The sequence below is a fragment of the Leopardus geoffroyi genome, chromosome A1 (assembly GCF_018350155.1).
Source record: "Leopardus geoffroyi isolate Oge1 chromosome A1, O.geoffroyi_Oge1_pat1.0, whole genome shotgun sequence".
Taxonomy (NCBI): domain Eukaryota; kingdom Metazoa; phylum Chordata; class Mammalia; order Carnivora; family Felidae; genus Leopardus; species Leopardus geoffroyi.
Window position 1 is genome coordinate 135,392,495 of NC_059326.1, and position 14,218 is coordinate 135,406,712.

The 14,218-nt window shown below is 40.8% G+C and overlaps 1 long non-coding RNA gene across 1 annotated transcript in view; it reads right to left on the reverse strand.

Annotated features, from left to right (window-relative positions):
• Positions 1–14,218, reverse strand: part of LOC123606622 — a 438,079-nt gene that overhangs the window by 221,424 nt on the left and 202,437 nt on the right. The gene's annotated exons all lie outside the window — the stretch shown is intronic.

Below are 14,218 nucleotides of genomic sequence, written 5' to 3' on the forward strand. Positions count from 1 at the left end.
GATCTAGCCCTGCATCAAGCTCTGTGCTGACAGCACAGAGCCTACTTGGGATTCTCTCTCTCCCACTCTCTCTGCCCCTTCCCTGCTCATGCTCATTCTCTCTCTCAAAATAAATAAATTTTTTAAAAATATATCTGGGGAAAAGATTTCACTGGGTAGCCTTGATAACAGGATGGAGGTGACAGAAAGGAAAGAATCAGTGAACTGGAGATATATCAACAGAAATTCCCTAATGTAAAAGGAAAGAAAGAAGACTAGGAAAAAAATGAACAGGGACCTATGGGAAAACATCAAAATAACAGTTACCAAGCCCATAAGTAACTGAAGTTCCAGAGGACAGGAAAGAATGAATAAAAAATATATTTGAAAAAATTAAGAGACAAAATTCCACAAATTCAGTAAAAAGACATAAATTTACAAGTTCAAGAAGTTGTTTTTTTTTTTTAAATGTTTTGTTTATTTTTGAGACAGAGACAGAGCATGAGCAGGGGAGGGGCAGAGAGAGAGCGAGACACAGAAGCTGAAGCAGGCTCCGGGCTCTGAGCTGTCAGCACAGAGCCCGACGCGGGGCTCAAACTCACGAACCGTGAGATCATAACCTGAGCCAAAGTCGGACGTTCAACCAACTGAGCCACCCAGGCACACCAACAAGTTCAAGAAATTTGATGAACTCCAAGCAGAATGAATACAAATATAAATACATTATAGTTAAAGTGCTTTAAAAAAAAAGATTGAAAAAATCTAGAAAAAGAATTACATATAGGGAAAGAATGATTCAAATGATACAAATGATGGTTGGCTTCTCATTGCAAACAAACCAAAAAAACAGAAGAACAACATATTTAAAGTTCTGGAAAAAAACAATTGTACACCCAGATTTTGAGATTCAGTGAAAATATCCTTCAAAACTGAAAGTTAAATGAAGACATTTTCAGACAAAAGGAACAGAGAATTTACCACAGTAGCCCTGTACAATAAGAAATGTTATATACAGAGTTGTATGATACCCTGGCCACCACTTCTTTCAAAGTTCGTTTAAGCTTAGATACCCTCATCCTCCAATTTCACCAATGTCTAGGATGTCACCAGGATAGCTCAACACTAATCATGCATCCAAAACCACTCAATTTTTCAGAAGGAAGTTCTTCAGACAGATGGAAACTTGGATCTTCAGGAGGGAAAGAAGAACATTAGAAATGGCTTGAAATTTTTCACGATGAAATGATGGACAAAAAAAATAATTCAAAAGTATAAGCCACTGAAACCTTATGAATCTCAATATCCTAGTCTAAAAGAAGAAATAATAATGCTATGAGGAATATATGTGAACATACTTTGTGAAAAAGCTAATTATTATTAAAAATATATGGTATGCAAAAAAAAAAAAAAAAAAAAAATATATATATATATATATATATATATATATATATATATATATATATGGTATACTTGTAAACATGCCCAGAATCAGGAGAAAGCCACAAGATTTCAGGGCTGAGCTTGGCATTTATGCGACAAGCATTTATTAGATGTCTATTATTTGCAATATAACATGCTACATGCTTCAGATTTTCTACTTGCAATGAAAAAAAACCAAGTGGTTTTAATTTCCAAACTAATTTGATAAAAACTATTGGCAAGTCACAATGTTAAGGGATTTAGGAACAAGATGTGAAATAGCCCAAAACTGTTAAATAACTGATCTACATCTTTATTCTAAAAGTCAACTCCAGCAAGCCCAGTTGTAGAGAGTGAATCCATGTTTGCATATTACTTGCCTTAGGTTTTTTACTTAATTTGTCCTTGCAAAACATGAAAACAATGTTAAGTCACCAAATTACATCTTTGCCAGCCTGGTTTCCCTTTAAGCTACCCAAAGTATATACGTCTCAGTGTAGTCTGCATGACACAAAGGGTAAGAATAAAATTTTAAAAAACAGTGTTTCATTTCTGACACCTAGAAATTTGCATTGACCACAGACCCATGGAAACACAAATGGCTACCCAGCTACCTATCTTTGTGACATTACAAAAAAACAAAATAGAAAATGTATTTGTATATAGTTTACTAAAAAAAAAAAAAAATGCTAAGCATAAAGCTCAGATTATTTTTCAGAATGTTGATTCTGGGAGAGATTCAAACTTTATGTTCCTTAAGGAGCTCTAAAAATCCCTAACTTTTCCCATTTTCTTTTCCCTTCCCGTTCTGGATCATAAGCTTTTTTTTTTTTTTTTTAATTTTTTTTAACATTTATTTATTTTTGAGACAGAGAGAGAGCATGAACAGGGGAGGGTCAGAGAAAGAGGGAGACACAGAATCCGAAACAGGATCCAGGCTCTGGGCTGTCAGCACAGAGCCCGACGCGGGGCTCGAACCGACGGACCGTGAGATCGTGACCTGAGCCGAAGTTGGCCACTTAACCTACTGAGCCCCCCAGGCGCCCCTCATAAGCTTTTCCTAATCCCACTCAACTCCATACCCTGAAGCATGAGGTTCAGGAATTACAAATATTCCATTTGGAGATTTATCACACAGCATTTTAATATCAGTTAAAGAAAAATCACAAAAGAATATCATATATCAGCATTTTATCCCAAATTCCTCTTTTGCTTCTTTATATTTGTATTCCATTCCTATCTCTGTAGCTTCTTCCAAGTCACTTTCTGAGAGGGAAAAATCTTTCCACCTCATGTTTGCAGAGACATCTTCCTGTCCTGGTTGAAAGAGGAATTAGGGACCAACTTAGTATATATGGTGAACTGGTTAATCAGCCATTATCTCTCTCCTGGACTTTCTGCTATGAAGAATCAGATGCTATTTTCATTTGTAGTTGGTAGTTCAGGTGTTATAAGAAGAAAAAGGAGAAGTCAATCTAACACAGGTGCCCTTGTCAAGACCAGATTGTCGGTCTGACTTATTCATATCCTTGGCAAGCAGAAAAAGGATATTTATGGGCCATGTGGTCTTTGAGTGCAATGATTTTGCAAAGTAGTGACTAGAAGCCCTTTAAGACAGGCCAAACTATCGGTGTTAGGACTTTATTTTGGCTACAAGTCCAGCGAAAATCTGACCTACGTAAATCTTTTCTACCTTTTATGTAAATGAGTTTCAGGTGGTACTTCTCCATCAATGCACTCCGCTTTTCTAAGAAACTTATTCTGCATTTCTTCACTTTAGAAAATGAAAGCTTTTAATAATATATTTCATCTTCACATCTTAAAGAGCCAGAAAAGCTGATTGATCATCATCCAAGAAGGCCAGGCACAGGCAGTCCACTGTGCTTGCCGGGATGCTCAACTAGAAACCTATTAGTGGTGGTGATTGCCCAACAATTGGAATTGAAAGGACGGATTGCAGTGGGGAGGCTGCTCAACAAACATTGCAATTAACACCACCTACATGTTTGAGAGTGAACTAGGTAATAAACAAAAGATTAAATTAATATGCATGTTCAGTCCCCAAAGGTAGCCAGATGGCTGGCTATAACGTCAGATGTTTCCTCTTTGCCTGTGCAGAGAATCACTCCTTTGTGCAGTGAGTGGGACAGTTGACGTTTTTTGTGAGCATGAGTATCTATGGGTGATGACAAGAACCATGAAGTAGCCTAGCTGGGATGCCCTGAGGACTTTGAACTCAAAGACATGCCAGGTGTCCCCAGGAGCCAGGAAGCACAAGGGACGGCAAACATAAATTGAATAACGAGTGAATTTCACAAGCACAATGCTGACCACATCGCTGTAAACTCCCACTGCCCGGGGAAGGAAGGATGAAGTAGAAGGACTACAGGACTCAAAAGGTTTGTTTTCTCTCTCAGGAGCTACCAGCGTCCAGGGTTTCCCTTTCTGCGTAGTCAGGCTGTGACTAGAGCCCTGCACGAACGTAAAGCCCTTTTGTTCACACTTCAGTGAAAACAAAGGGGACCTTATTTGTCTCTAAAGTAAGCAGCCGTATCCGCAGCTTTTGTCATATTCCAAACGAAAGGCAGCCATCCACACTAAGCCCAGGCACAGAGGAAAATCTCAGCACTGAAGACGGGGCCATTTGGACACACCTACCACCAAAAAAGCCTTTCCAAAAGCCCGGCTCACTTTTTCCTTCTGCTTATTTTGTCCTTCCGTCTCTCCATATAACTGCTCCGCTTGTGTTTTACTAAGATTTTTCCAACTAACAAATAGCTAAAGGCCAAGGACTAGCACCTAGTTCCAGGAAAACAAGCAGCCATCTCTCCTGTTCCACACCTCCTCCCCCAGGTTTGGAAGACAAAGAGCACACTGCGCCATTGACTACCTAGGCTACTCAGACGTCTGTTCTACACCTTGCCCTTGATGCCCTTCTGCAAACTGGGAAAGAACGCTCTCCTCGTGCTGCAAATACTGTCAACAGGTCTTCTTAGGCAACAGAGGGCAAAACATATTGGTGGCCTGAAAAACTACAGCATTGTGGGCAATCTTGGTTTACTCAGTAGGCACGGTCCTTGAACGAGATGTTGAAAAAAATCTTAATTTTGTAAATCAAATAAATCAAATACTATCTTAAAGCCCCGAGAATAACTAATGACTTAGAACCACACTGCAGTATATTACTCTGCTGAACCCCATTCTCTATAGGAGTTCTTAATGGGAGACCATGATTCCCCAGGCATCATGGATGGAATTTGGAGTACATGAACTTGTATGGGGAAAACATTATCTTTATTTTCAATAATCACTTTATTAGCAATACCAGTAATTTTGTCAACAGCTGAGATCTCGGAGATTCTCAGATCACATTACAGTTGTTGCAGATATCCCAAAATATCACTTGAGCTCATCAACGTGGAATTATAGTCATTGTTGGATTGCTGCTAGACCTTGTTATTTATAATACTGCTAATGAAATGTATATATCACTACACCAAAAATGCGTTTACTTTATTGATGACTTTATGTCAAAACAACTGCTTTCCTCTGCAGTCCTATTATTTTAATCTAGGCATATAAAATAGTATACTAAGGAGGCCATAGGCTTCACCAGACTGTCAGACTCATGGCACAAAAAAAGGTAAAGAACTCCTGCTACAAACTAGAGAATGATCGTTCTTTCTTCCTTCAAACGCCCTTTACACTTTGGGCCAAGGCAATTTCTTCTTTCAGAATATCTTCTTTCCTCACTTCAGTACTGCAAATCAAAACCTTACCTCCCCATCATGTGTAAAGCATAGACCATCTCCTTTATGAAGAATCTCCTCATCTCCTTCCACTGGGCAGGATAGTATTTTAAACCTCTGTTTTCCCATTATCACATTCTACCTTGTAACTATTTGTGGATACTATTTATTCCATTCTAGATTATAATCACCTCAAAGGCAGGTACCATGTTTTCTTCATCAGTGAGTGGCCAATTGAGAGCTCTGCCTGTTCTTGGCTGTCCCATCTCTGCATTGTCCCCATGTCTCTACATTTCTAAACCACAGAACTTCTGTTTATGCCATTCCTCTTTTATCCTGCAGAATAAAACCAAATTCCTCTGTCTGGCATTCAAGGCCCTTCCAGGATTGGCCACCTCCTTCGGTTTCAATCTTCATCTCTTTCATCTCTGAGCCATGTCTGGTTATTTCCTAAACCCACACCTCCATGTTTTCATTTCAACTCATCTTCCTGGAACGCTCCATGTCCTTTTGGATGGAGGAGAGAAAATGACACCCTCAACATTCCCAAAATAGCATTTATTTTCAAGGGGGTCCTACCCAGATTAACACAGTCAAGCAAGAGAAACAGACTGGTTGCAACAATGGCACTCCATTACCTGAGTTTTATCACAAAAATTTATCACAAAATCCCATTCCAAAATGCCATATTTGTGTTTTAGCACTTTGTGGCAGTATTCTGAATGTTTCCGAGATGGGAGCCAGGTTGAAACTACATATTCCCCCTAACCTGTCACCACCTGAAATTCAAGGCCATTACCAAATTCTCATCCCATATTGCTGTGGGCCTCCTGCCCAATGACTTAGCCCCCAAAGTTGACTTATCTCCCAGTTCTTTCCACCAATCTCTGTGGATGCCCTCATCACCATGGAATCACATTACAAAATGTTAACCCCCAAGTCCCTATAGCCACCTCCAAGAAATACTATGAAAACAAATAGTAATGTAAGATTTTTCCCAGCCGACCATTGATCCTTTCTGCTTTTAATGAAACCCCTTGTGCCTTGGAAGCTCATGGAAGTTAGCTTTGCCACCTTCTACCTTCCTTTGACATCACCCCCATTCACCTCCAATGGCTACCCAATGATGTCCAGTGAGGATGAAAGCACCTCAACTCGTGCCATCTTCTAGAACTTCGGGTTACCCAACCCCTGCTCTCACAGTTCCTAAACCTTCTGGACGCCATCAGTCTCTCTTGCTCTGCACATCAGCAACCATTCCCATAGTTCACATAGGACCTTATCTCCATTTCCTAAATGATTAAGACTGATGCCTTATTCTCTGAACATCACCATCTATCCTACCAGTATTAAGTCATTCCATGTAAACATTATCCTCTAGCTCATAAAATCCTCCTTTCCTCTTATATGTCCAACTTCTTGGAATCTGGAAAACAAAAAATAAAATACTTATTTAAGATTCATCCTTGGGGTACCTGGGTGGCTCAGTCAGTTAAGCATCTGACTCTCGATCTCAACTAAGGTCTTGAGCTCAGGATCATGAGCTCAAGCCCTGTGTTGAGCTCCATACTGGAAAATGAGTGTGAAGCCCACTTAAAAAAAAAAAAAAAAGATTTATCCTTCCTTACAGAACATAATTGTGTTCTTCATCCCACCCTCTGAATCCCACATAAGATACATAAAAGAAACAGTGTACTTATTCAACTAGTGTACCCCAAGAACCTAATACAATTGATTCTTGGTATGCACTGGGTATTTAATAAATGCACAATTCCATCCAATCTTGTGGGGTGTTTTCTACTGCTTCTATCCTGACAAATCTATATACTCAGTTCACAGGTTTTTTTCGTTTTGTTTTGTTTTTTTAGTTTATCTAGGGTGCCCGGATGGCTCAGTTGGTTAAACAGCCGACTTCAGTTTAAGTCATGATCTCACAGTTTTGAGTTCAAGCCCAGTGTCGGGGCTTGAACACTGAACATTGGACATTAATGTTTATTTGTTTATTTTGAGATAGACAGCATGAGGAGGGGAGGGACAGAGAGAGGGAGAGAGAGAGAATCCCAAGCAGGCTCCATGCTGTCGGTGTGGAGTCTGATGCAGGGCTCAATCTCACAACTCTGAGATTATGACCTGAGCCAAAACCAAGAGTCAGATACTCAACCGACTGAACCACTCAGGTGCCCCTCAGCTCACAATGCTTATCTGAGCTCAGATGCATAGTTCCAGATGCCCATTAGACATTTCTATATGGGTATCTAACTTCAATGACTCAGTATGTCCAAAATAGAATCTAACACTCACCATCCTCACTCCAACTAAACTTGTGTTCATCCTAGCCAAATAAATAGCCATCGCCATGCACAATGCTAGTCCCTACAACCTGAAAGTACTAATTCTGGCCTTGCTTCTTTTTTCTATATCAACTAGAAAAGTCATGTGTATTCTCTTACCTCCCCTCTGAGCCACCATTGATACTGCCCTTAGTTCAGGCTATCCTCATCTTTTGCCTGGACTATTGGAGTAGTCTTCTATCTTGTCTTTCTTCCAGTCTCCTACTGAAATAACTATAATAGCTCCCATAGTCTTCTGGATAAATTGCAAACTCTTTATCATATCAAATGATATCAATTATCAAACCCATCTACCTTCTCTAATCTCCAACCAGTTTTAGTCTAGAACTCTTAGTGCCTGACCAAAGCAGCTGCTTCATACTCAGATGTATATCACTGATCAGTCTCTGCACATATAAAGCTATGTTATAACCCATACCAAGCTATGTGTGGTTCCCCAAACATATCACACCAGAAAAGAATGCTATTCTTTTCTGCCTGGAATGGTTTTCAGTTATCCTCCTATCTACTTGAAAACTCCTACTTGCTCTTCTGGACCCAAATTAAAGGCCTAAATCTGAAAGCAAATCAAAGACTTCTGTGACTCCTTGACAGATAACCTCCCAGAAAGAGCTATCTATCAGTCTCCTTATTGTGTCCATGGTATGTGCTGGAGAATCTCTACTCTGGTGCCAAGCTTACTTCCTGGAAGTTTTGTTTACCAATCGCATTCCTTTATTAGATTGCACATTCCCTGCTGGCAGGGACAACAGCAGATTTCTCTAGGTATCTCAGTGCCTAGGAATGTGCCCTACCACAATACGAGGGCTGGAAAAATACTTATTAAACAAACTCTTCAAAGCCTAATGCAGATGTCAGCCCTCCAATGAAGCTGTCTCATCAGAAGTTATTGTTCCTCCCTCTGTGATAACACTTACCACTCTCTGAAGACTTGCTCCTCACATGTGCAGGGCCCAGGGTAAGAGAAACAGACTATTAAATAAAGTATGCTCATCTTATGTGACCTACTTTGACAAATTACTTTCATGGCGAGCTGGAAGACCAGGTTGAAATTGAAAATTCTTGAACTCTTCCAAGTTCCAGTTCAGAACCAGGTGGGTAAGTCAAGCCCTGGCCTGTGGCCCGCTCCTCTTCTTCTCTTCTATCATGACGGACCTTATACGCATGCTTACAACCTGCACATCCAAGTTCTGCCCACATCACTTACAAACAGATGCCCTTTGACACCGACACCGCCCCTCCTACTCCTGCCCAGGTGTGCTCACACCAGCAGCATAGGTGGACCCAGGGTGCTGAACTGCACACGTCCTAGAAGTTGCCTTGAGCCATTGGGGCAGGGAAGACCAAGACCCAGGAACCCACAGTGTCTACGGTAAGGGGTGCAGATGCCGGGTGGGCTCCTGCCTCCACAGAGAAGGCTCATGTGAGACCTTTGAAAGGCAGGGCCCTGGACAGGAGACCTGATGCCTGGGTCTAAGGGAGTGGAGTAGAGTCATAGCAGAGTCATTGCACCCTGCCCATCCTCTCCTGGATTATAAACCCACTGAGGCTTAGGAGTTTTCAATGCTACTTCCTGGAAAAGGAGAGGGAGGGCGCTCTCATCAGGGTTCCAAACCCACAAAGTATCCACTTCACCCCTAAGAGCTTGCACACAAGAGATGCTGAATAAACAGTCAGCTCACGAATGAATTAACAAAGACTCCTCTTATACACTGAACAATTAACAATTCTAGCACAGGGGGTAAATATCGCTAACCCTTCCTTTGTTTCTCAACCTTACAGTCCCTCAAGCCTGACCTCCCCTAAAAGATGTTAAGTTCCTTACAGGTTTTTCTATCTCCCATAAAAACCCCAATGTCCTAAACATAATCTACACTCAATTAATGTTTGTTGGATTTTTTCACAAGTGATCCTAATTAGCATATTGAAGTTGTCATTTTTTCCAGTCATGTCAGTAGTGACACTGAGTCGTTACCCAAATGGCAACAGTGACTATCATAATAGAAAGCTTCTGAGAGTAATTTTAACCTGCTGCCAATAGTGATTTATTTTTAATTTTTAAAAACAACTGTAGTTGTAACTGTTTTACTAGTTAAATACAATAGGTGTTGTTAATAGTGTTTGGACAACTGAAAACTAACAATTGAAACTGTGCTATTGAACCAGTCAGAGGAAAGAGTAAGCAAAAAAGAATGACAAGCTTAAAAGACAGTAGCTGAGAAACTGCATTTGTCTGAAGTTTTCAGGGAAAAAAATCTGGCTGAAGAAAGACTTAATGATAATCCCCAGAGTCAGGACTTCTCACAACTCCAAGAGAGATTTGGCAACCTCATCAAAATTGAAGCAGCCTCTGATTTTAAAAAGAGATTACTGAGGAGATCATTATAAGGACATAGAGAGATCTATACAAGCTTCTTGAACACAACACCAAAGCCACCGAAAGAAAGAAAGAAAGAAAGAAAGAAAGAAAGAAAGAAAGAAAGAAAGAAAGAAAGAAAGAAAGAAAGAAAGAAAGAAAGAAAAGAACAAAAACCTTGGGAGCACTTGTTCCTTTACCATTTTCCTGCAAGTTTCCTTGAAAGCCTAGAAATCAGGGCAATCTGATCTAAATGGGTCCTGTGCCAGGACAATCCAGGACAATCCAGATAGAAGGGTATACAAGAACCTTCTGGGGGCGCCTGGGTGGCGCAGTCGGTTAAGCGTCCGACTTCAGCCAGGTCACGATCTCGCGGTCCGTGAGTTCGAGCCCCGCGTCGGGCTCTGGGCTGATGGCTCAGAGCCTGGAGCCTGTTTCCGATTCTGTGTCTCCCTCTCTCTCTGCCCCCTCCCCCGTTCATGCTCTGTCTCTCTCTGTCCCAAAAATAAATAAACGTTGAAAAAAAAAAAGACATTTTCCCCTTTTCTTTTACTCTAATATATTCTATACACGTGACATTGAAATTCACCTTTAAAAAAAACTTTTTTTAATCTGGTCATCTTTTCTGGTCGGTACACGTGTATCTAACTTTAAATTTTCGTAACCATACCACCTTCCACAGTATAAATGCACCACAACACATCCGCCACTTCCACTCTTGATGTACATGCAGACAATGTTCAGGTGTCATTGTAAACATGCTGAAATACGGCTGCTATTAATGAAGTAATCAGTAGTTGTTGTAACCATGATTTGGCCGTTATCATTATATCCGTATCTCTGCCTTCCCAAGTCCAGACTAGGCCCATCCCCCACCTTGTCAATACCAAGGAACAGAACTTTTATAGACCAATGATAGAGAAGCAGATTATCTATAAAAAGGGATTTTAAGCAGAAGAAATTAGAGGGCAAATAAACTAACTCAAATGGACAACTCTAGGGGCATAGACCTTACAGACAGTGCCCTACAGGGCAACACAGGGCATTCTGAACAGGACAGAAAGGACAAATGAGAAGAAAAGGAGAGGGAAGATGATCAGACAAGAAGAGTCAGGGACAGTAAGTTTCCTAAAAAGGATCTGCTCTAAGCCAGTGGGTGGCAGTGGGTGAATTTTTGATGTCCTAGCCAACATAGTCATTTTCCTTAATGTTAGAGATAGCATCCTCTTTTAGATCAGCTACTGCTTTCTGGAAACAATTTTTAAATTTTTAATTAGTATTTAAACATTTGCAATTAAGCCTAATTACTCCATAAGTCAATCAATCAATCCAAAGCTATTCAAAACACGGCAAATGGAAATATATGGTAAAACTGTGTGATGTGCTGAATGAATTTTAATATCATCCTAGACCTTGACTTTCTGTAATGCCTCTCTCCATTTCATGGGCAAGCCATTTGAGCATATATGTTTATAAAAACCTCTTAATGAACTCCCCTCGGTGGGGTTTGGTCACCACAGCACTAAAATAAGATCTGAAAATGATTGAATTATAAGGTATTTCATCCATGGCTTCCTCATGGCATGGACTCCAGGATACCTTAAGCAGGTTCCAGTGTCCCATGAATGAATTTACTATAAACCTCACAAATGGCACTCCCTTTCCAAGAACCAGACCAATTTAGAGAGAACACAGGGAAAATGATTCAATTTTTTTTTTTTTTATTTCTGGAAATATATGCTATGTGGAAAGAGTTTTTATCCAGAAGGAAAACTTCTGGATTTTACTGGCTCACTAAAATATAAACCATTTAGTGGCTTTTTTTTTTTTAACCTAAGATTAAGCTTTCTTTCGTCTGTTTGCACATGTCAACCGAAAATAGCAGACTCCATATAAGAAAAAGAAATGTGTTTGTACAAAAAAGAAAATTTATACCCCCAAAGCCATGATCTCCCTTTTGCTGGGATGGTATTTCATGGGGTTTTTTAATCCGGTGGTTTATCAAATTTCTGTAATAACATGAAAGAGAATAGTGATTGTCTATCAACCCTAAAAACCCCTCACAAAATTTGCAAGGGACTCACTAAAGATAAGGAAATGCTGACAGCTGAATACTAGGAGTTGCACAGAACCCAGTCAGGTGAACACCTATGTGAACTGAGATTTAATATTGTGTTACAAGACAGAAAAATTAAGAACTCCTTTAATTGACAGAGTCTTTATTTCCTTTTACCAAGGAAGGTGTAGATGGTGCCCAAAATAACCTGTATATGTAGTAAATCTTGGCAGCATGCAGCTATTTCCTCTGTGGTCTTCAGGGTCCTGCCACGCTTCATCATCTACAAGGCAGCACATTTAAATCTTTCAAGGGGCCTTTTAGAACCAGGCCACCCTGTTTCTCTTCACAGGAGATACTGAAAGCTTATTTGTCATGGGCAATGAGGGACCTAGCAAGGTCTGCTGACAGGCCCGGAGGAGGCCCACCTGCTCATTCCTAACCCGAGGAGTAGTTTCTGTCAGTCGTGGTCTTTCCAACAATTTTGCAATCAACACATTTCACACTTTATCCTCGATGATCAATTTCGGTAACAAGTAGATAGCCATTTAACAGCAAGAGAGTTGTCAATATGACACCGATTCACAACATTTCATAATGACATCTAACAGAGCCCCTGTCGTTAGTTCAATACCACTGCATCATTTATACAAGTCGGGAGTTTGAGGCCATGTGTCCCTTACGCTGATCCAGCTCGGTGTGTTCGAAGTCTGGAAGCCAAAGGCAGGGAAAGAGGATGTTTTCTCCAAACCATCTCCTCCTGCTTCCTCGGTCACCCCCAGCCGGCCCTGCATCACCAGCCCCCTGCCCCGCCCTTCTGATTTCAGCCTTCTCCGTATATCCACATCTATGCTCCTCCATGCCCATGCTGTTTCTCTCATGCATTAAAATCTCCCAGGGTGAGTATTCACACCGCCCCCAAGCTGGGCCATTTTTCCTGAATAAAGACTCTTGAACACCTTTTAGCAGGAGGTTGTGACCTCTCTGGCAGCACAGAGCAGGTCTAATTCATTAAGTTTTCATTAAGCCTTAATATTAATAGCAGTGGTAATAATAAATATAGGACAGCAAGCATTTCTTGAGCACTTATTTCACACCAAGAACTCTGATCTCATTTGCATAATCTCATTTGGGCTTCACAAATGCACTGCAAGAGAAGGAGTATAATCACCCCCACTTTAAAGATGAAGACACTGAGGTTTAGATCAATCATCGGCTCAAGATCACACACACATAGGTGGGAAGAAAGAGAATGAAACCAGGGTTGCTCTGACTCCGGAGCTCAAGCTCTTTAGTCTTTTGATAAATGAATTTAATTATGCATTCAACTCTTTTAACCCTTAGGGGCTGCCAACAGGAATCCCACAGACAGAATAAGATGAACAGTCTGCTCCTTAGAAAACTTTCTGGCTACTCCGATTTCTCTCTATCACTGACATTTTCGGCACCAGAGAACTACACTGCCAGCAGATAATGTTGTTTATGAGATCAGCACTTATCTATTTCGGTGCCACGTAGGAGTGCAGCAAACAGGGCACTTGCAATTTTACACTGTGTTCTTCTTATGGTGGGCTCCCATTTAACCAGTGTTTGACAAGGGAGAACCAAACAAGACCCAGGCAAGGAACGCGAAGTTGCACCCCGGTTCTAATTCACTCAGCAATCACAATGCCTTTCACGTGGTGTTTATTCTGCTCCCATTTACCTCTCTGGCATAATCACCATCAATTGAGCTTCCAGTTGGTTCTGCACACTGAGCAGGTGATGAACAATTTCCAGGCGCTAACTTCAACCTGCAAATGGCTCCATCATCACTTCCCCACACATACTCTCGTATGTTCCCAGGTGTTATGTAAAGTTCAGTTACTAAGCTTTCTGGGCTGTGAGCTGCCTGTCTTCCTGGAACTATGTAAGCAAGACGAGAAAACTGTAAGCCATTAGCTTGCTTCTAAGATTTGGAGACGTGAGGCTTAACTGAGGTTTACTGGCAATTGACTTTGTCCTTATTCCAAATCCTTCCAGCTCTGGCCCCCATTAAGTTTCTTTGAGTACACCCTCTTCTCCTCCCATTTCCCAATACACTACAGTTTCTTTTCTGGGGCTGAATCATAAATTACAAGGTGTAATCTAAAGGAAAACATTTATTTTGGAGTCTCATTAACTCAGAGGAGAGTGATAGTGTTTATTCCCAGCATGATGGACTGGACTCCTGAAGACGTGAAAAAGGCCAAGCCCTCTTCCTAATCCTTAAACACACATACACACACACACACACACACACACACACACACACACACACACACACACA